General features: G+C 38.4%; 1 non-coding gene and 1 pseudogene across 1 annotated transcript; one reads left to right on the forward strand and one right to left on the reverse strand.

The window, feature by feature from the left end:
• Positions 1–1,069: 1,069 nt before the first annotated feature.
• On the reverse strand, positions 1,070–7,192 carry LOC106373361 (annotated as a pseudogene).
• A 14,695-nt stretch (positions 7,193–21,887) lies between these two features.
• Positions 21,888–21,992, forward strand: LOC125581066. The gene has a single exon (XR_007318777.1). It is a non-coding gene; the product is annotated as a small nucleolar RNA R71 (small nucleolar RNA).
• Positions 21,993–22,191: the final 199 nt, after the last annotated feature.

The raw sequence follows: 22,191 nt of genomic DNA on the forward strand, positions 1-22,191 counted from the left end.
GTGGTGTGGAACGACGCTCCTGAGTCAAGCACCCATGAATCAACTGGGCTATCGACATAGGAGATTGACGCTTTGGTGGTATTTGCAGTTGCATCACGAGCTTCAATTTTCCTCGGGGAATCAACAGACACTATCAATGCATCATCGATTTCACGTGTCACTGCATTGGCTCCGCCTCTAGTGTTGTCTTCCTTCTTCGGTGGTGCTCGGCAATTCTCCTTAATGTGACCTGTCTTTCCACAATTCAAGCACTCTGCAGGCTGTCTGAATTTAGACTGACCTCGTCCATTCCTTGACTTCGATCTGCCATTACTCCTGTTATTTCTATCTGGGTTTCTCCCTCTATTTTCCACGTTGAAAGCAGAGCTCATTGATGCCTCCCCAGAGTCTATCCTTCGAACTTCCTCAGCAAGGATACGATCTCAAACATCATTGAATTTGAGCTTTTGAGTACCCACAGAGTTACTAACCGCTGCCCTCATTGGCTCCCAACTATTTGGCAGAGATGCCAACAAAATCAGTGCTCGCACTTCATCTTCAAACTCGATTTCAACTGATGACAGTTGGTTGACAATCGTATTGAACTCGTTCACATGTGCGGCAACCAGACCACCTTCTTCCATCTTCAGATGAAAGAGTTTCTTCATGAGAAACACCTTATTGTTTGCCGAAGGTTTCTCATACATATCAGAGAGAAGTTTCATGAGCCCTTCTATGGTCTTCTCCTTCGCAACGTTGTGAGCAACGTTTTTCGACAGTGTTAACCTTATAACACCCAGAACTTGTCTGTCAAGGAGCTCCCACTCATCCTGATCCATCTTCTCAGGCTTCTTGCTCAGCGGTTGATGAAGCTTCTTTCCGTACAGATAATCTTCAATTTGCATTCTCCAAAATGCATAATCTGTACCGTCAAATGTTTCGATACTGTGCGCCGAACCGTCTTCGCCTCCCATCGTTTCTGGAACCACCATGTATTAGAACACCTACGTCGACAAACCGATGTTACCGACAAAAATTCACTATTCACGAATTACTGTTCACGTGAATAGTAACTCCGCAAAAATTTTTGACCGATCACCGTAACTCAAGCTCTGATACCAGTTGTTAGGAAATATGCGGTCAAATTTTTGCGGAAAACCGAATTTATGGGAGCGGGAAAACACACACACAATTGTTAACGGAGTTCGGCCAATCTTGACTACGTCTCTGGACCTGCTACAGATCTTTTATTATCAACCCGGGAAATTTTTACAAGCTCTCAACTCACACCAGACCCCAAATACACTCAAGAAATTACACTTAATTTCTTATAAAGAAAGATTTTCTCACACGAAAGATTTTTTTTTTCTCTCTTGCCCACTCTCTTCTTCTCTTGTTTTCTCTTTGTTTTGGGATGGATTTCTTCTTCTCCTTGTGTGGTTATTTATAGGAGATTATAAGGAGTTGGTGAGACTTCTTGTTGCACCTACCAAAAACACAAAAGAAATGTGTTGTTGAATTATTCAACAAACATGTTCTTGATACAACTTCTTGTTGTACCTACCAAAAACATGTTTTTACACATTGATCTCTCTCCCTCTTGCAAACTTAAATCATCCCCATTAATAAAATGTCTCTTTGACCACAAACATAACCGATTTGATAAATCGCGTTAAGACAAATAATAACCGGGAGATGAATTTGTGTAGAATTTGTGAATTTTAAGAGTTGATAGATTTTAAAAGTTACCTGGATTGTAAAAGTTTATATACATTGAATTATGAAAATTGATCATAACTTTTTTTGGATTACTATAAATTTTCATTAATTTGTATTACCTATTTTCTATTGTTCTTTTTGTAAAGTAAATATTAAATTTATGTTTTTCTAAATCATAAGCATTATTTTTTATTTTTTTCATTCAAATTAAAAAGAAAATAATAATGCTACATACAAAATTGGACAATCTTTTTTAAATAACCATTTTAAAGTTTTTGTCATAAAAAGAGCATTCAAAGAGAAAAATGACCAAAACAAATTCATGAAAAGGGAAAAAGACGATTTTACCTCATCTTTATATATATAAAAGTAATAAAATAATAAAAATTAAGAATAAATAAGTTTCTTTTATAATTTCGAATTATATGTTTTTAAATTTGAAATTTACATAATTTTTATAATTTTGGATTTTTTTTTTTCAAAATATTTTCTAAACTCCGGTCTGTTCGTGTAACCCAGGATTCGACGCTCAAATTTTTATTTTGAAATTCAAAATTTTTTTGTGACTATTTTAGAAAATTTATTTTAAAATTATTAATATTTATAAGTGTAATTATTAATATTTTTATTCTAAATGATAATTATTTATAAAAATAATTATAAATTCTAAAATGTAAAAGTATATACATGTAATGAATTATAGTTTTGGACATATAATTTTGGATTTAAGGTGCACTAGATATTTGGTAAGAATAATTATTTTGTTTTCTAATTTTTTTTCACATGGATTTTGAAAATCACAAAGTTGCATATGATATTTTGAAAGTTGAGTCTTACGAGTAAAAATGAATAAAAAATTCATCTCCCAATAACACTAGATTTTGTTAGAATTAAATAATCAATAACAAAACTTTTTGAATAACAATGGATTTGAATGGATTTTGAAAATTCTTAAACCAATAATAATGAATTCTACTAAGATTTTTGAAATCCAAGAACCAATAACAATAAAATCTCAAAATTTTCAAAATTCATGAGAATTCACTTACCAATAACCCCCCTAAATTCATGGGAATTGTTAAAATTCATAAGACTTCAATCCTCACATTGTTTTCAGTTCAGCTTTGAAAATTTTCAAAATTTTAATTTTCAAAATTTTAATTTCAAAAATTTTAATCTCAAACCAATAACAAGCGAATTTTAATTTTCAAAATTTTAATCTCAAAATTTTCAAAATTTTCAAAATTCATGAGAATTGTTAAGAAGCTAAAAAATTTCAAAGCTGAACTGAAAACAATGTGAGGATTGAAGTCTTATGAAGTTTTCAAAGGAGCATTCTAACCTATTAATTAATAATTACAAAAACACCCTTATATATTTTAACTAAAAATTGTGAAAATACTACCATAATATTTTCTAAACCCTAATCATATCTAAGTAAGTTTTATTATAAAAAGGATGAAAACAAAGATCTGTGGTTAGCTAAAAACAACCGTCAAGAACTTCACGTTAAACGTAAGGTATGTTGTTGTTTTTATCTAATATAATTCATTGATCATATACAATTTATTTATTCACTCAAGTTTGTGTTTTCCATGAGAAGGTAGCTGTGTTAGCTTTTTTCTGTGTTTAGTTATTAGTTCATGTGTTTGTTTTTCAACATGTTATTTTGTGCTCAGTATATTGATTTTCACGGTGAACTTGTGCTATTTTCAGTTCAGTTTATATTTTGAAGCACAAAGTATAATAGTATTTGTGTAATTTATGAAAAACAGAAGCGATGTCAAACCCACAAGATCCTAAGCAACCAACGAGTAAGGTATGAATCCAAGTCCAGTAGATAGATCTTGATGATTCTTATCCATCCAAGACCTAAAATATTCATTATGATTTGAGGAAGACATTTTGTATTGTAGAATTTTTTTTTTTGTAGAGTGAAATATGTGAATGAGCAAGGAGTATGATTTTGATATCTAAAGACAAATTTTCTGATCGTTTCTGACCGATTTCCAATGGCTAGAAAAACGTTTGAATTTTGGTTACAAATCCATTGGAAATATCTGACCGATTTCCGACGACTGTTGTCGGTCGGACATTTCCAACAGATTTCTGAAGGATTGATGACGGATAATAATTTAAATTATTGTCGTCGGAAAACGGTCGGAAATTTCTGACTGTTTTCTGTCGGATTTTTAGCCGCCGGAAAATTATGACCAATTTACATTTCCGTTGGAAATCTGTCGGAAATTTCCGACCAAAACAATATCGGTCAGATTCTCCGTTAGAAAAACTCTCTTTTTTGTAGTGGGATACATAGACACATTAATTTGATGTTACTGTTGTTCTTTGTTTTTTTCTTCTTTCTTTAACTTTTTAATTATGTCTATCTTGGTCATTTACTATTTTAAATGCTACAGCTTTGCCAATCATATAATTAGATTATAATTAATATAGCATACAGCTTCAACTGCATATTGCTTATGCTAATGTTCTACCAATCAAGGTGTTACTAAAATATTGAAACCATCTTAATATTTCATATTGAAATATGATGAGATACAGTTAAGGGTGTCTGAGAAAAAAGAAAAGCAAGCCAAGCACCCGATACTAGAGAACTAACATTTAATGTTAACATGAACAAATATTAGTGAATGTGTCTGCCACTCCGGCACTGAAAACAAAAGAAACATGTGTGTTGTAGCTACTCCGAGCTATACACCTCTCTTGAGCGGTTAAAAGTTAAAACAATAACCAAACTTGTATATATCTTCTATTCACAAGGCGTGCTAAACGTCATGTATCTTATTTCTCTTGCTCATATCAAACACCCATTATGGAGACAAGTGGCTTACTTAATCATCCTTGAGAGTTTGTGATGCTTCGGATGATGATGGTCTGGACGCAGGAATGTAAGACCATGCTAACGCCGCGCTACCTAGTGTAATGGTTGCTGCAATTAATCCCCATATCCATCTCTGCCTCTTCTTTCTCTTCTGCCTCTCTCGTCGTGCTAACTCTGGTATCAACAAAGCTGGAGATTAGATACATACGACCAAGAAAGACAGAGATGAATGACAAAAGAATAATATGGTTTTCTATTACCTATGGCCTCTTGGTTTCGTTGGACATTTCTCGGTTCACGGCTTCGTAGTGGTGTACACGATCAAACAAGCGTGTGATTTCAAAGTTCTTAGTTTCGAGCATAGAATCCATCTCCATCTCTACTTCTGCGTTAGCCATACCTCTGCTTAGAAAGTCAGAGACAAACCTAGCAGCCTCGAGTTGGCAGCATAATTCTTCTGATATGTTCGAGTTGTTGGTTGAGATGGTGGGATCGATAGGAACGAACACACCCACCTGGGCCAACTGCTCACGGAGTCTCTGCCAGTGTATTTTCATCTGCTCTAGCGCCTCCTCTGTTTGTTTTCTCTTTTCAATTTCCATTAGTAAACTCAGCCTTATCTCCCTTAGTTCAGATTCAGTGTTGTTAATTGAACTCTGTATTCCGCTGTCCGTTGATAGTTTTGAAAAACCAAGAAATGGGAACTTTAAGGTTAGAGTTGGATTACAAAAACACTTCCCATTCACACCATCGGTTTAACTATTCAATAGTATAAGATCCTTTGCATATACATGGGTAAAGAAATATGCTTTCATACTAATCTGACTCATGACTCTCAGGATCATAACGTTCACAGCCATCTAACAAGGCAATAATAAGTAATGAAAATGAAAAGTAGAAACGTACCTTCCCAAGCGTCATAAAACTCTCCCACAGGCGTAGCAAGTCTGTTTGAACTTTCCTCTCCTGCATCTGTGTTACTTGTGAAGCTTGCTGACTCACCCGGGTCATAGAGATCCTCAGACTTACTCTCCTTGTCTGCTTTGGCAGTGACAGGCTCAGGTAGATTGTTCTCCCATTCTAAATCATTGGCAGCAGGGTTATCCAACTCTGACTTTCCATTACCAATTTTCCAATCAAGCGGACTCCAATTACCAACAGGACCATCAACAACTCCATCAAAATCAAAGTTGGAATAATCCTCCTCGGTAGCCTCACTTATAGGAAACAAGAAGGAGGTGGACTTCCTCCTAGGCGAGGCCTTTACATCTGCACCATTAGCAATAGCTTCATCTTCTAGAGGCTTCTGTTGGGAAGAAGCCACATTAGCCTCAGAAGAGCTTTTCAAAAGATGCGGTCCGCGTGATTTGTGGTTGATGATATAAGGCGAGGGTAGGAAAGATGATGGCGAGTTGGGGAGTGGGATTGCATCAGGAGTGGCGTAGAGAGCCGGTGACATCCGAGGGCGAGTTTCTTTGCCTTTCTCCTGCTTAGATATTGGTGGCTTTGCATAATATGACCTTCTACTTGGAACAGCCTCGGCAGATGTGGAAGCAGCCCCTGGCTCAAGCATTCTATCCAAAGAAATAGCTGAGAAAGTAGGCATGGCTCTGCATCATCAAAAGATCAATAAATAAACACGAAACAAGCACGGAATGCAATTAACAAGGAGTAAATGAGAATCAGATATCGAAGAAGGTAGTCAAAGGCAGCATGCTCAATCTTATCATCTACACCATTGAAACCTAATGATTCAGAGCTCACTGAAACCTAAAATCGAGGAAGAAGAAGCTGGCGAATCAACCACAAATGGATAATCTAGAAGCTGACAAAAATGTCAATCAAATCTCCAAACGCAAGGCTATAAGATTCGAACCTATAACGAATTTTCCAGAAATCTAACCGTGACAAGAAGATCAATAAAACATTCAAGCAGTAGCAGAAGAGATGAAACCACAAGATCAATCGATAGGTCGCAATTAACAAGGAGTAAGCAAGAATCAGTTATCATGAAGGTAGTCAGTCAAAAGGTACAAAGCAAAGACCTCGTGCTCAATCCTATCATCAATATTCAATACTAACCTAACCGAAGACATTATTCAACATAGATTCTCGCCCATGTTCGAAAACCTAAAATCAACGAGGAAGAAGCTTGGAAATCAAACTACAAATAGAGAATCTAGAAGCTAACGAAAAGGTCAATCGAATCTAGAACAACTCAAACCAAGGCTAGTGAATATTCCAGATACGCCGATACACCAGGAGAAAACAACCGAAAAAAATCTGAAGGCGTAAAAGAACAGCTACCTCACGGAAGAAGCTCAACGGAAAAATCAGCGGTGGATCGTGATTAGACGGAAGCGAGATGACGGCGAAGATTGGTAGCAGAAGAAGAGGCGTGATACGACATCTTATAAAGGAGGAGGGAAGAAGAAGACCTTTTCTCCAAGGCTTTTTTATCGCTAACGCTCTTTCTCTTTTCTCTTTTGCTTCTTCCTCTATTTTTGGCGACCCAACAAAGTCTAATTTGTTATAAATCATGGAGTGGATTGCCATTAACCAGGCCCGGTCCAAGACCGGCCCAATACCTAGAAGATGGAGAGACGATCGAAGCCTAGAGAGAGGAGAGAGAGAGAGCCGACTTCAGGAGAGAGAAAGGCGGCCACAAAGCTTGGAGAAAAGGAAACCCTTTCCTTTTCCTAGTAGATGTAATCTTTCCATTATTATTTATTAGTAGTTTTCCTAATCCTAGTGAGTTTAGGTTTTGAATACTTTCCATTTATCTTCATCTTGTAATCCTTATATAAAGGAATCCCCTTGATCATTAATAATAACACAGAAATATTCAGTCTCTAAACTCTCTAATTACAACACGTTATCAGCACGATAGACTCCAAAACCCTGAGACAAAACCTAACCTAAAATCCGTCATACATAAACCCTAAATCAGGTGTAACTTAAAATCGATCTATCTCTCAAACCCTGAGGAACCAGACGACGAGCCATATATCAAATTGAATCTCTTGACGAGAAAAATCCATCAGCGCAAACCATTTTTCGATCCAATCTTAGACACGCTCTCACTCGCTGGAACAATACGCGGCGCCGTCTTGGTCTTTTGGAACCCTAATCCGAACCAACAAGATTTTCTAGCAAAATTCAAATCCTGTGAAAGATAAGTTTATCATACCTTAGTTGTTTGATGATATCTTGTTCAGATTATGGTGTTCATGTAATCTAATACTCCTTGTTTTTATTTCATGAGCTGAGAGGAGTTGGTGCAAAGATCTCAACACAAAGATGTTCGCGATCCATAACATGACCATGAACCCACGATCTCAAGCTTGACCAATCCCTAATGAGTAAATCGAAGCTCATTATCTTAAGTTCGATATCCCCATTGAGATTGATTAAATCAATTAAAATCGAACCTTAATAGGTTTTGAATCTCAAAATCCTAATGATCTAGTGATCAAATAGAAAACCCTAAAAGCTTAAATCGGTTTTGACTTCATCCGATCTATTGATCATTGAGGTTTCTAAATTGTTTGATTGTTTGATTGATTGATCTGAGATTTTAGGATTGATAGATCTAATCTCAAAATTCGAAATCCTTAAGGCCTTGAAACCCTTAATCTCGTTTGAAATCCCTAAAGGCCTTGAAAACCTTAAATCTCACATTGCTTGAAAGATTGATTTAAAGATTAGGAATATTTACATATTGAATGTGAGTTAGGTTGCTAGATTACTTGATTCTAAAATCTAGCTGAAACATTACCAACCTTGAAATTGGTAAACTTAATTGATATGTATTGTGTGACATTGTGTTACGAAACATACCAAACGGCCGTGTAGCCTAATGCATTGCTCACACTTGCGGCCTTGTGCCCTTGATTGATTAAAAGCCGTGTGGCTTAGTGAATATCAAAGTGACCGTGTGGCCTAGTATCCGGATGGTTATATAAACCGGATTGCATCATGATCCGATCCTTAAGATCGTTGTATCTTATAATGGCCGTGAGGTATAAGCATCACAATGCAAAGCCGTATGGCCTAAGCATTATAGAGAGACTTATGAAATCATGTGCACTGATTATTTAAATTGGTTGCAAGAATTCTAAATCAATGAATTGATTGATAATATGATTTCAGATGCCGAGATTTGAACCCATGGATTATGTCATTCTAAATCTCTCTGGAAATAATTATCTAGAATGGGCAATGAACACTTCAGTTACCCTGAAATCAAGAGGACTCGGAAGGAGTATCATTCAGGGTGATTATGTAACTAGAAGTGAAAAGTTAAGAGCCATTACAATAGTGCGCCATCATCTCACTAAGGAACTGAGAAATTAATATCTACATATTGAGAATCCTCGTGACCTTTGGACATAATTAAAGTCCAGATACACTATGGTATTATTACCAAAGGTCAAACATGAATGGATGAGTCTCAGATTCCAAGACTTTGAGACAGTGGCCGAGTTTCACTTTGCGTTGTCCAGGGTCGTGTACCAACTGAGATTATGTGGAGAAGAGGTAACAGATAATGATTGTCTATTCAAGACATACTCCACATTCCATCCAGAAGATTTGTTGTCAAAACATATCTATATAGAAAGAGGTTCTACCACTTACAATGACCTGATCTCTTGCCTAACGGTGATTGAGAATGACAAGGTACTAAAGAAAAGCAGTGAGCTGAAATATCCAGAGGAAATGGATCAAGATGAATCCAATGCAGTCGTGTCCAATGTAATAGATGGACAGGCCGGCTTATCTATTTAACTAAAAGGATCTCGACACGATTTTATTTTAAGTCTATGATTTTGTGATTTGCTTTTAAACCTATTTGATGTTTCACGATTTTATATATACAATGGAATTGGTTTTGAATTCATTATCTTGCCTGATCTTACTTGAACATATGAATGATTCTATTTTTGTCTAAAGGGCATAAAACCAAGTAAGAAATCATGAATGTGTATAGTAAGCATAGTAAAGAAACTATGGCTAAGACATTGCCTTAAAAGGCATTATACACACCCAAAAGAACATGTGACCCATTGAAGTTATAATGTATGGTTTCCAAGTAGAAACAATGGGTAAGGAAGGAAACAAGTTCCTTTAGAAAAACGCCTAAGACCTTGAAAGAAAGTGGTCGAGACTATACCTATGATCTCTACTGATCAAAACTATGCTACAGATCAGTATGATAAAGAGGCAAGAGATGTGGTAACCATATTGAGATAACACCACAAAATTTTACACTATATGGCATGATAGGATTATCCTAAAATCTAAACTTGATGCAAAGATTGAAAAGGCACAGAGTTATCCCGTAAAAGATCTCACGTTGTGAAACATGTACACAAAGGGAAACTCATTAGGCTTAATTGTCCCAAGCACCACGACCTTATAGTATGGTCATGAGGGGGGAGAGAGGATAAACCCATGATCAATACTACAAGTTCGTGTACCAATATGGTCTAAAGACCATGTTATAAATGGCTCGGCCATAAAAGGTCATTCCTCGGGCGTAGAGGCCATGTTTTAAAACAGCCAAACCATAAGGCCATTACTCGGCCAAAGAGACCATGTTATGAACAGGTCGGCCGCAAGGGACATAACCGGCCAAAGAGGCCATTACCTATAAAAGGTTCGGTCATGTAAGCCATTATCTATAAGACTAAGATTCTAAAGTCTATAAGCTTGGGGACATTATGTTTTACGTGTATAGAATGATAATATGATCATATGCATCAGGCCATATAAGTGAGCATAGATATATTCCCATCTCAGATTGAATACGGGTCATAAAACCAGACATACACCATCTTAAGAGATTTTGAATAAACCACCACATACATACATGTGCCGTCTAAGATGGAACCTCAGAAGAGGATTGAGAATATATAAGAATAAGATCTTCTCCACGAATTCAAAAGACCGTGAGCCAAAACATGGGTGATTAAAATATTGGCCAGGTACGAATTGCATGAAACAAATGAATCTGAATATTAAAGGAGAAATATTATAAGCTGGATAAAGAATGTTAAAAGTACGAATGGTTTTAACCATCATTGTCTTGGTAAAGATCCTCGGACTAGAGATTATAATTTAAGATGTCCAAAGAAAGATTATATAAAGCTAGCTAATTGAGAAGCTAATCGAAATGCCAGACACTGACTCGAGAAATGACTAACCAGCTTAGCACCAAATGAATGTCCTAGAAGAGACATAGTCAAGTTGCGATAAAGTCTATACAAGATAGACCAAGTGTTCCATAAGATAAAGGAATTTCAGATAGAAAAGAATGGTGCATAGAATACAGATCCGAGATTATAAGAGAAACCATACCAGACATTGAGAAAAGGCTGCGCAGCTACACATCTAAGGTACCAAACCATGTGGCTTGGGACGCCAAGCTACTAGGTAATAAAGGTCCTGGATAATAAGATCTCAAATCTATAGATCATGTCTGGAACATAATGGAACCACATGAAAATGTCGACACACACACACATTTGTATAAAGATACATAAAGTTATAGCACTTGAACATAAAGAAATGAACGAGGATCATGAACTCACGAAAGAGTACTCATACAATCATAAAAGATCATAGAGATTAGAAAAGATAAAACGTGGAGGTTCAAAGTATCTAAAAGAGAGATGGGCGTATTGGCCATATACATATACAGAAACGCCATCTGATAAACCAGTGAAATAGATGGATCTTGTGAGATAAAGAAACCGTGAGAGAAGGCACATGATCACGAGATGTAAGAGTGTTCATGTCTTCCTACTTAACAGCATTAGATTATAGCTTGTTACACAAGGTACTCACAGAGATCAAAAGAACAGATTATAAGGAGATAAACTCCTATGTGGTGGATGCTGCTACAGATTTTTGAAATTGACAATGGTCTGGTCATAAGAAAGAAATTAGATACAAATGATGTAGTAAGCAGCATATGGATCACTGGATAAGATGAAAGAACAGCTTCGTTCCTAAGTTGATTCATGGACTGAAACATAAAGCAGCTGCATATAGTATGTAAAAGAAATTGATCTTGGAGTTGTATAAAAGACAATCCAATACAGTCCATATATTTGAAATTCCTTGTGATTATACTAAACCTTAAAGAGGTTAGTAGGCATAGAATAAATCTATGGGGGTGTCCGACCAAAAGCGTCCGGCCCCGGTCCTTCAAACTAAATATGTCCGAATCTGTCCGTCTAAGGGCGTCCGGCTCTTCAGCAAAGAACGTCTGACTCTTCTACTAGACGCGTCCGGCTTTTAAGTCTAAAAGGCGTCTAGCCCTTCTTCTTGATCACGGGCTAATAGAGACAAAAGATCAACCATATACAAATGTATTATAGTCCATAAGCTTGTGAGAGCCAAGATCTATGACCTAATAATATATATTTCAGTGTGTGATATAATCCACAGCAACATAGGTCATGAGACACCATCAAGAGATGGATAAAAAACTACAATGTCCGAGATAGATATGGTACTGCCTAAGGCAAAGAAATCGATGTCCACATCCATGAGAGTGTTCGGCCACTGAGCCATAATAAGAGATTATAAACTCACAGCAATGATGATTGATCTTGAACACTCATGAGACAAGTAATGGACATGTATAGACAAGGTCTATGATCTGAACATGGATCGGCCAGATTGAAACATGGTCGAATGGTAACCATAAATTGCCGAAGTAAAGAGTTTGGCAGTAGACGATCACGTCTAGACTATGGACACATGCAAACATGATTTGCAAAGACCCAATAGTGATCCCCGAGAACAATATGGTTCACATTGTTTAGCACACATGCTTTACCGGGACACTCAATGTCAAAAGACATGAGAAACGACCTAAGAAGTCGAAGTGGTCTAATTACGGTTCCGTAATGAAACTGGCCAATTACTCCCATCCTATACATACATGAAATATCATGCACCAAGATGCGTAGAATGTAGAACCTACACTGAGGTTCACATCAGGGGGAGTAGTGCGTGTTGTACTCTTTTTCCTTCATCATGGTTTTTTCCCACTGGATTTTCCTGATAAGGTTTTAATGAGGCAACATGAAGCGTACTACAGATCATGTATGGTTATGGCATCCAAGTGGGAGTGTTATAAATCATGGAGTGGATTGCCATTAACCAGGCCCGGTCCAAGACCGGCCCAATACCTAGAAGATGGAGAGACGGCTGAAGCCTAGAGAGAGGAGAGAGAGAGAACCGACTTCAAGAGAGAGAAAGGCGGCCACAAAGCTTGGAGAAAAGGAAACACTTTCCTTTTCCTAGTAGATCTAATCTTTCCATTATTATTTATTATTAGTTTTCCTAATCCTAGTGAGTTTAGGTTTTGGATACTTTCCATTTATCTTCATCTTGTCTTATATAAAAAAATCCACTTGATCATTAATAATAACACAAAAATATTCAGTCTCTAAACTCTCTAATTACAACATAATTTTTCTTTTTCTTTTTCTTTTAATTAATCCTCTTATCGTCGAACATCTTAGACAAAGCGTGTCTTCTATAAATACTTCAAAAGACTGGTTTACCCTCCAACGGTCTGGCTTACGAGCAAGATCGGCGTGATAAAGAAGGGGCATCTTGTGTAAATAAGTCGGCGGTAGGATTTCGAGAGCTAGCCAGATGGATCTAGTTAAGTGGGTCATCTTGAATATTCAATTACGTCATTATACGGTGACGTGGCAACATTAGGTCTTTATTTTAAGCGAGTTTTGTTTTTTAAATCCCATGGCCCAATTTGTCTGTTCACGTATCTGTCAAGCCCATTTTGAAAACGATTATTTTTTCTTAAATGTCTTATCTTCTTCTAAACTGGAATTTGGTATTTTCTTAGAGCCAGTTCCTAAACGTGACACATGTGACCACACTTGCAAGAGTTTTCAAGATTTTATTATAGAAATATTATTATTGTTTTTAAAGCTGGTCTTCCAAATAAGAGAAATGTGACTCTCTTAATTTTATATTCATTTATAACCTTTACTATTTGATGAGAAGAAAAACTCAAATGCATTTGCCATTTGAAAATTGGAACTTTCGCATTTTTAATTCCAAACACAAAAGCTAAAGGTATGAAATCAAGAATATAGAACCTGATCCAAAGGTGTTTCAAAAAAAAAACAAAAGAATCTGATTGATATTAGGAGTTTTCAACGCTCCTAAGACAAATATTGTAGTATAAATAATTGTCTAACCAATTCCAAGGGATTTCAAGCACTGAGAATGCAATTACTTACTTAATCTAAGTGCAACCGATGATTTTAAAGGTCTTCTAAACTAATGATTATTACTAATGCAGTTTCAGAATAATAAAAACGGTAAATGAGTTGACTTTCTTAACTAAGGAAATGAGAACTCATGGGCATAGGAATTAGACCTTGGGTGATCAAGTTTCGAACTAAGGATGGCAAACGAACAATCAAACTATCAACCTTAAGCTTAGACACAATTCTAAACAAACTCTATGTCTAGATGAATGTTCATTTACTAACACATTTCAAACAACAAATGTCTTCGGTTGAATAATATGGAAGCAATCATTACTAACAGGTCTAAGGCTATCTTAGCATTTCTAACAACAAATGTCTTTGGCAAAATATGCTAAAAGCTTAGAAGAGTTGTTTCAGGCATTTCATCGAACACCTTTTGGGTGGAAAATGCCTAAAGATCAACTTTTGAGAAGCTAACTCAGAAGATGCATTATGATTACTCTACTAGCAAGGTTTTGGAATGATCTACTCTAAAACATCCTAGCTTTAACCTAATCACCCTTAATCTTCCTAACCCATGAATTCAAATAGTGATTACTCACTACTCTTCATGATTCCTCTTAAACCCATTTTGGATTTCAGATTAATCATACAGAGGGATACAACAACGAATTGGAAAACACAGAATTGCAATAACTAGATGAACAGAGATGATTCAAGAGATGAACTTTCCAAAAGTTTTTCTTAGAACAAAAGATAATCTGTCTGGTGGCTGCCAAAAAAGTACTTAAAACATAGGTTTTCAGAAGTAAAAACGTGCATAATGAAATGACCAAAAAACCCTTGAGTAGAAATGAATCCGAGCAATCAGAGGGCGCGCAGCGACCTCCAGTAGTCGCTCCGAGAGGTCGCTCCAGGCTTCGGGAGCGACCTGGAGGGGTCGCTGCGAGACGTCGCTCTGGGTCGCTCTTCGCGAGGGACCTCGCTGTGTCGCTCCGGTCACGTCGCTCCGGGTGATGGAGACGCGAGCGACCTCGCTGTGTCGCTCCGGTCACTTCGCTCTGGGTGATGGAGACGCGAGCGACCTCGCTGTGTCGCTCCGGTCACGTCACTCCAGGTGATGGAGACGCGAGCGACCTCGCTGTGTCGCTCCGGTCAAGTCGCTCTGAAAGGGTGTAACAGCGACTTCACGGTGTCGCTCCGGTGAGGTCGCTCCCATGCACTGCTCGTCCAATGATTACCTTTATCACCTCTTTTGAGCTCCAAATGCACCCAAATGTCTCCAAGAACTCCATGTGGTACTCCAATACCTGATAAGGACTCATGTATGCAAAATGCAATCTAAACATGGCTAAATCCTAGTCTATATGATCAAAATGCACATGGGTGAATGGATAAGACAATGGAAATATGCAAGATATCAACTCCCCCAAACTTGTTCTTTTACTTGTCCACAAGTGAACTTTCTAGAACTCATAGGGAGAGAGGTTTGAAGGTGGGAGCTCATAGCCAAAAGAAACACAACTAGCACTCGATTCAACATCTAATCTAACATGAGCACACTCTCTTATTACACTCTAGCTTCTCTAGGCCTATCTCAACTCTTTTTGCCCTTATACTCATCATCAAGCATCAACACATTCAAATCAACCAACTCTCACATTCATTAAGCATAAAACATCAAGTGAATTCTTGCAAATGGTCAATTGGTCCAAATCATTTGGTTGAGTAAGGGAAGACTTTTATTCAAGTGGGTCAAGAGGTTCAAAATCCATGATCTTTTAAAGTGGTTTACTCTCAAAACGAGTAGCCTTGACATTGCACATAATATATCTAAGAAAGGGACCAACTCATGCATACAATGCTCAATCTCCATTGTTCTACGCTTTTCCCAAATATACAAGTTACACAATCACTTCATAATGTCAAACCCAACTCCCATCTCTCACCAAAAGACCCCAAGAACACTTTGCACATAAAACTCTTTTTCTTTGAAATCTATAAAGGATTTTCTTAACTTCTAAACAAATCTTAGCTCTAAACAACTTTGCTAGTCCCCTTTTCTTTCTTTTTCTTTCATTTTTTTTTTTTTGGTTTGGGGGCCAAGACTTTTCACAAATCGAGCTAGAAGTTTCTCTACTTATCCCATAAAGACTAGTCAATTAAACACAAGAGTTCACTCTTTTCCTTCAACTTTCTCATACTCCCAAATCAAACTTCACAACACTCACCCCCATCCTATGGCTAGACAATAATGTGCCTAATCTAGCAAGAATGAAGATCAAGCATTGTCGTTCCCGATACTATCAACATTATGTGCATGTAAGACTTTCCGAAAAAGGCCTCACTCATCAATCAATGAAGGCTTAAACAGAGGAAGGGATTTTGGGGAGAGGTCTACCACTAGAGGTTGTCAAAAAGATTGGCATAAAGGATGTGACAACTCAAGTGTGCATATCCATGATTCAGTACACAAGGGACCATGAGCAAGATGCATTAAGTTCATTCAGTTCAAATAAGGTTGTAGTTGGCTTCAAAGACTAAGTTTCAGCAATCAACAAGTTTCAGGAAGAGTTTTCAAGGCTCGAAGCATACAAGTCCTTTTGAGAAGTGCATAAGCTACTCAGGTGCAAAGTAGTGTTCTTTACAAGGTATTTAAAATCATTGCTCCCAATGCAAGTGAATGCAACTTATATGCTCTAGACTCTCCTAGAAATGCAAATGATGCAAACTAAATGATATTTTTTTTTTATATGCAAATAGATATGCAATGCATGACTCAATGAAAAAACATCAAAGCAAACATGATCAAATACTTGGTACCTCCCCCAAACTTAAATGACACAGCCTCTGTGTTGTCAAGGAAAGAGAGATACCCAAAAAGAGAAGACTAATATGGAAAAACGAAATGGCTAATATGGTATATACAGGGGAAAGTAGAGAAGTACCTTCAAGGATGGTAAGTGGGGGCAGATGCCCCAGCATCATCGTCGTCCGGTGGAAACGTGGTGTAGTAACCTCCATGTCCTGAGCTGTAGTCTCCATACGAACTTCTTCAATCTCAGCTTCACTTTCTGAAGAGGCTAGGGATGGAGACTTGTTTCCAGAGGCGGAAGGCTGAGTGGGTGGGTTCCTCCATTGTCGCTGGAGCTGTCTATCAGTGCGTGGAAAGCCAAGATCAGTGGGGTGAGGCGGGGGCTGGGGGACTGATGTGTTCGCGAAGGCGAAGTCCGCTAAGCTACATCCATCTATTCCTCCTCTGGTCAAAACATCGGCCACCTTCTTCATGAACTTGGCTGAAGTCTTTGCTTGCTTCTTCACCGTCTTGCTCAGCGCCTTGCACTTGTCCTTCAGCTTTTCGATTGTTCTGTCTTGTGCCTTGTTGATGTTTGGAGTTTTCAAGGCTCCTAAGACAAATGTTGTAGTATAGTGAATGTCGAACCAGTTCTGAGGGATATCAAAGCACTGAGAATGCAAGTACTCACTTAATCTAAGTGCAACCAATGATTTAGATGGTTTTTAAACTAATGATTAATGATAAATGAAATGACTTTCTTTACTAAGGGAAAAGAGAACTCATGGGCATAGGAATTAGACCTTGGGTGATCAAGTTTCGAACTAAGGATGGCAAAAGATCAATCAAACTATCAACCTTAAGCTTAGACACAATCTTAAACAAACTCTATGTCTAGATGAATGTTCATTTACTAACATATCTCAAACATCAAATGTCTTTGGTTGAATAATATGAAAGCAATCATTACTAACAGGTCTATTGGCTATCTTAACACCTTTAACAACAAATGTCTTTGGTAAAGTATGTTAAAAGCTTAGGAGAGTTGTCTCAGGCATTTCATCAAACACCTTGTGGGTGGGAAATGTCTAAAGATCAACTTTTGGGTAGCCAACTCATAAGATTCATTATGAATACTCTACTAGCAAGGAACAAAATGATCTACACTAAAACATCCTAGAACTAACCTAATCACCCTTGATCTCCCTAACCGATGAATTCAAAAGGTGATTACTCACTAATCTCCATGATTCCTCTTAAACCCATGGTGGATTTCAGATTAATAATGTAGAGAAATAGATAAGAAATCAACAAGAACACAAGATGAAAACAATCAAATCTGAATCAAAAGAAGTTTTACTAGTTGTTCTCTCGAAAAGAGATTGTTTTTCTGGGTGGCTTCCCAAGGTACTTAAAACATAGGTTTTTGAAAAGTAAAAACGTGCATAATGAAATGACCAAAAGGTCCTTGAGAAATCATGAATTCGCCAAACAAATAGATGCGGAGCGACCTCGGCACGTCGCTGCAAGACGTCGCTCCCGGGTTGTTTCTTCGCGAGCGACCTGGCTGTGTCGCTCCGAAGACATCGCTCCCGGGTCGTCTCGTCGCGAGCGACCTCGCTGTATCGCTCTGAAGACGTCGGTCCCGGCTTCGTTTTGTGTCGTCTCGCCATGGAGACGCGAGCGACCTTGGAGCGTCGCTCTGGCCAGGTCGCTCCGGGATGTGTGTCACAGCGACTTCACGGCGTCGCTCCGGTGAGGTCGCTCTGGTGCGCTGCTCGTCCGTTGATCGCTTTAAACACTTCTTTTGAGCTCCAAATGCGCCCAAATGTCTCCGGGAACTCCATGTGGTACTCCAATACCTAATAGAGACATATGTATGCAAAATGCAACCTAGACATGGCTAAACCGTAATCTATATGATGAAAATGCACATGAATAAATGAATAAGACAATGTAAATATGCAAGATATCAACTCCCCCAAACTTATTCTTTTACTTGTCCTCAAGTGAACTTTCTAGAACTCATAGGGAGAGAGGTTTGAAGGTGGGAGCTCATAGCCAAAATAAACACACAGAGCACTCAAATCAACATCTAAATTCAGCATTAGTACACCCTTTCTTATTATACTCTAGCTTCTCTAGGCCTATCTCAACTCTTTTCATCCCTACACTCATCATCATGCATTCACACATGCAAATCAGCCAACTCTCAAGTTCATTAAGCATAGCATCAAGTGAATTCTTGCAAATGGTCAATTTGTCCAAATCATTTGGTTGAGTAAGGGAAGGCTTTTATTCAAGTGGGTCAAGAGGTTCAAAATCCATGATCTTTTAAAGTGGTTTACTCTCAAAACAGGTAGCCTTGACATTGCACATAATATATCTAAGAAAGAGACCAACTCATGCATACAATGCTCAATCTCCATTGTTATACCCTTTTCCAAAACATACAGGTTACACAATCACTTACCAATGTCAAACCCAACTCCCATCTCTCACCAAAAGATCCCAAGAATACTTTGCACATAAAACTCTTTTTCTTTGAAATCTATAAAGGATTTTCTCTAACTTCTGAACAAATCTTAGCTCTAAACAACTTTGCTAGCCCCCTTTTTCTTTCTTTTTATCTTTTTTTTTTTTTCGGGGGCCAAGACTTTTCATAAACTCGAGCTAGACATTTATCTATTAATTCCAATAAGATTATCCATTTAAACACAAAGAGAGTCTATTCTTTTCCTTTGAACTTTTCATGCTTCCAAACCATAGTCACCACACTCACCCCCTCCTATAGCTAGACAATAGAGTGCCTAATCTAGCAAGAATGAAGACCAAGCATTGTCGTTTCCGATACTCTCAACATCATGCACATGTAAGGATTTCCGAAAAAGGCCTCACTCATCAAATAATGAAAGCTTAAAAGGAGGAAGGGATTTTGGGAATGGTGTACCACTAGAGTTTGTCAAAAAATATTGGCATAAAGGATGTGACAACTCAAGTGTGTTTATCCATGATTCAGTACACAAGGGACCATGAGCAAGATGCATTAAGTTCGTTCAGTTCAAATAAGGTTGTAGTTGGCTTCAAAGAGTGAGTTTCAGCAATCAACAAGTTTCAGGAAGAGTTTTCAAGGCTCGAAGCATACAAGTCTTTTTGAGAGGTGCATAAGCTACTCAGGTGCAAAGTAATGTTCTTTACAAGGCATTTCAAATCATTGCTCCCAATGCAAGTAAATGCAACCTATATGCTCTAGACTCTCCTAGAAATGCAAATGATGCAAACTAAATGATTTTTTTATGCAAATATATATGTATAATGCAATGCATGATACTCAAAATCATCAAAGCAAACGTGATCAAATACTTGGTACCTCCCCCAAACTTAAATGACACAGTCCCTGTGTTGTCAAGGAGAGAGAGATACCCAAAAAGAAAAAACTAATATGCAAAAACGAAATGGTATATACAAGGGAAAGTAGTGGGTTACCTTCTATGGGGAATGAGTAGAGGGAGATGCTCCCTCCTCGTCGTCCTCAGGTGGTAACTCTTCAAGGTGCTCATCAGCAGGTGTGCCCATCTCTTCAATGTAGAAGGCTTGCCCGAACACAGTTGGTTTCTTCATTTTCTCCTTGATGTCAAAGTGGAGAACATGCCCTTTACCCAAATGGAGATCAATCGTGCCCTCTTTCACCTTAACAATTGCTCCTGCTGTAGCTAAGAATGGCCTTCCAAGAATCAATGGGTCTTGAGCCTCCTCACCCATCTCAAGCACCACAAAATCTGTAGGTATCTCATACCTTCCAATCTTCACAGGTAGGTCCTCTAAGATGCCCACAGGGTACTTCACTGAACGATCAGCTAACACCAGAGAGAGTCTACACTTCTTGTACTGAGTGAATCCAAGCTTCTTTGCAACAGACAAAGGCATCACGCTGACACTAGCTCCAAAATCACACAAACATTTCTCAAATACCATAGGTCCAAGAGCACAAGGTAGTGTGAAGCATCCTGGATCCTCTAACTTCTCTGGAACATCAAGCCTCTGGATGATGGCACTTCACTCATGGGTAAGAATCATCATGCTTTCCATTTCCTTCTTCTTTGCAGCTACAACATCTTTCAGGAACTTGTTGTATTGAGGAATCAGCATGAAAGCATCGATGATGGGCATTGCAACCTGAGCTTCACTCATTTGCTTCTCAAACAAAGCCTTGTACTTCTCTAGCAGCTGCCTCTTGAATCTACCAGGGAATGGTAGTTTATTTTCACAGGGAGGAGGAACAAAAGAATTCTCACTTGCTGGAGCAAGAACTTCACCATCTTTCACTGTTTTCTTCTCTTCCCCCATCTTTCCTTTACCTTTGGCTTCCACAATCTTCTCCAAGATTTCATCATTGATTTTCTCATCAACAATCACCACTTCATCATCTAAGTTGATGGCCACCTCCTCACCTAGTTTCTCAGCATCCCTGGTGAGGGTTGTAGGAGGTAACTGCTTACCACTCCTAAGGGTGATAGCTTTGGCCTCCTTGGGGTTTTGGTCAGATTTTCCAGGTAGAGATCCTTGCTGGCGAGTCTGGTGAGTGTTCATGGAAGCAAACTGATTCTCTAAATTATTGACTGTAGAAGCAAGATGTTAGAACTTGTTGTTGAGCTCATTGTAGCTCCCATCAATCTTGGAATGAAGGTTCTTCAACTCATAACCAACATGCTTCTCACTTCTAGTCTGAGACTCCAAGATTTGTTTCAGCAGGGTGTCAGTGCTACTCTCTTGAGGAGCAGATGAACTAGATGAGGGGTTTTGCTGAGGTTGATAGCTGCCTTGCTGGTTGTTTCGAGGCGGATAACCACTCTGTTGGTTGTTGGGATAGGATTTCTGTTGGTGGTTGTTGTACTGAAAGTTGGGCTCTTTTTTGTACCAGCTACCATTGTTGTTGATGAAGCACAGCTCTTCCTGACCTTCCAAACCCTCAGCCTCATGGACAACAGGTGGTGTCTCTTGGCTTGGGTTACCAACAAAGTGCAGCTGCTCTTGTGTGGCTTTATCAGCAAGGAGGATGTCTATCTTATCCTGTAGAGCTTTCAACTCCTTCCTCGTCTGCTTATCATTTGTTCGACTGCCTCTGTCGTGGTCTCCACTGTAGACTGCATCACTCTTTACCATGTTGTCAACCAGCTCCTCTGCATCTTCCTCAGTTCTCCCCAAGAAGAACCCATTGCTAGCTGTATCCAGTCTGGCCCTGTACTTAGGAAGAGCACCACGGTAGAATGTGCTCAGCAAGCTCTCCTTAGAGAAACCATGGTGTGGGCATTGAGTGGTAGCCCTTGAATCTCTCCCAGGCTTCACTGAAGCCTTCCAAGTTCTTCTAATGAAAGCTGGAAATCTCATTTCTCAGCTTAGCAGTTCTTGAAGTAGAGAAGAACTTCTCCAAGAATGCTCTCTTGCAATCATCCCAAGTGGTGACAGAGTCGCTGGGTAGAGACTTCTCCCACTGACGTGCCTTATCCCCCAAAGAGAAAGGGAATAGCTTGAGCTTTAAGGCATCTTCGGACACACCATTGGTTTTTGACAACCCACAGTAGCTGTCGAACTTGTCC

The sequence above is a fragment of the Brassica napus genome, chromosome C1 (genome assembly GCF_020379485.1).
Source record: "Brassica napus cultivar Da-Ae chromosome C1, Da-Ae, whole genome shotgun sequence".
In the NCBI taxonomy this organism is placed as follows: Eukaryota; Viridiplantae; Streptophyta; class Magnoliopsida; order Brassicales; family Brassicaceae; genus Brassica; species Brassica napus.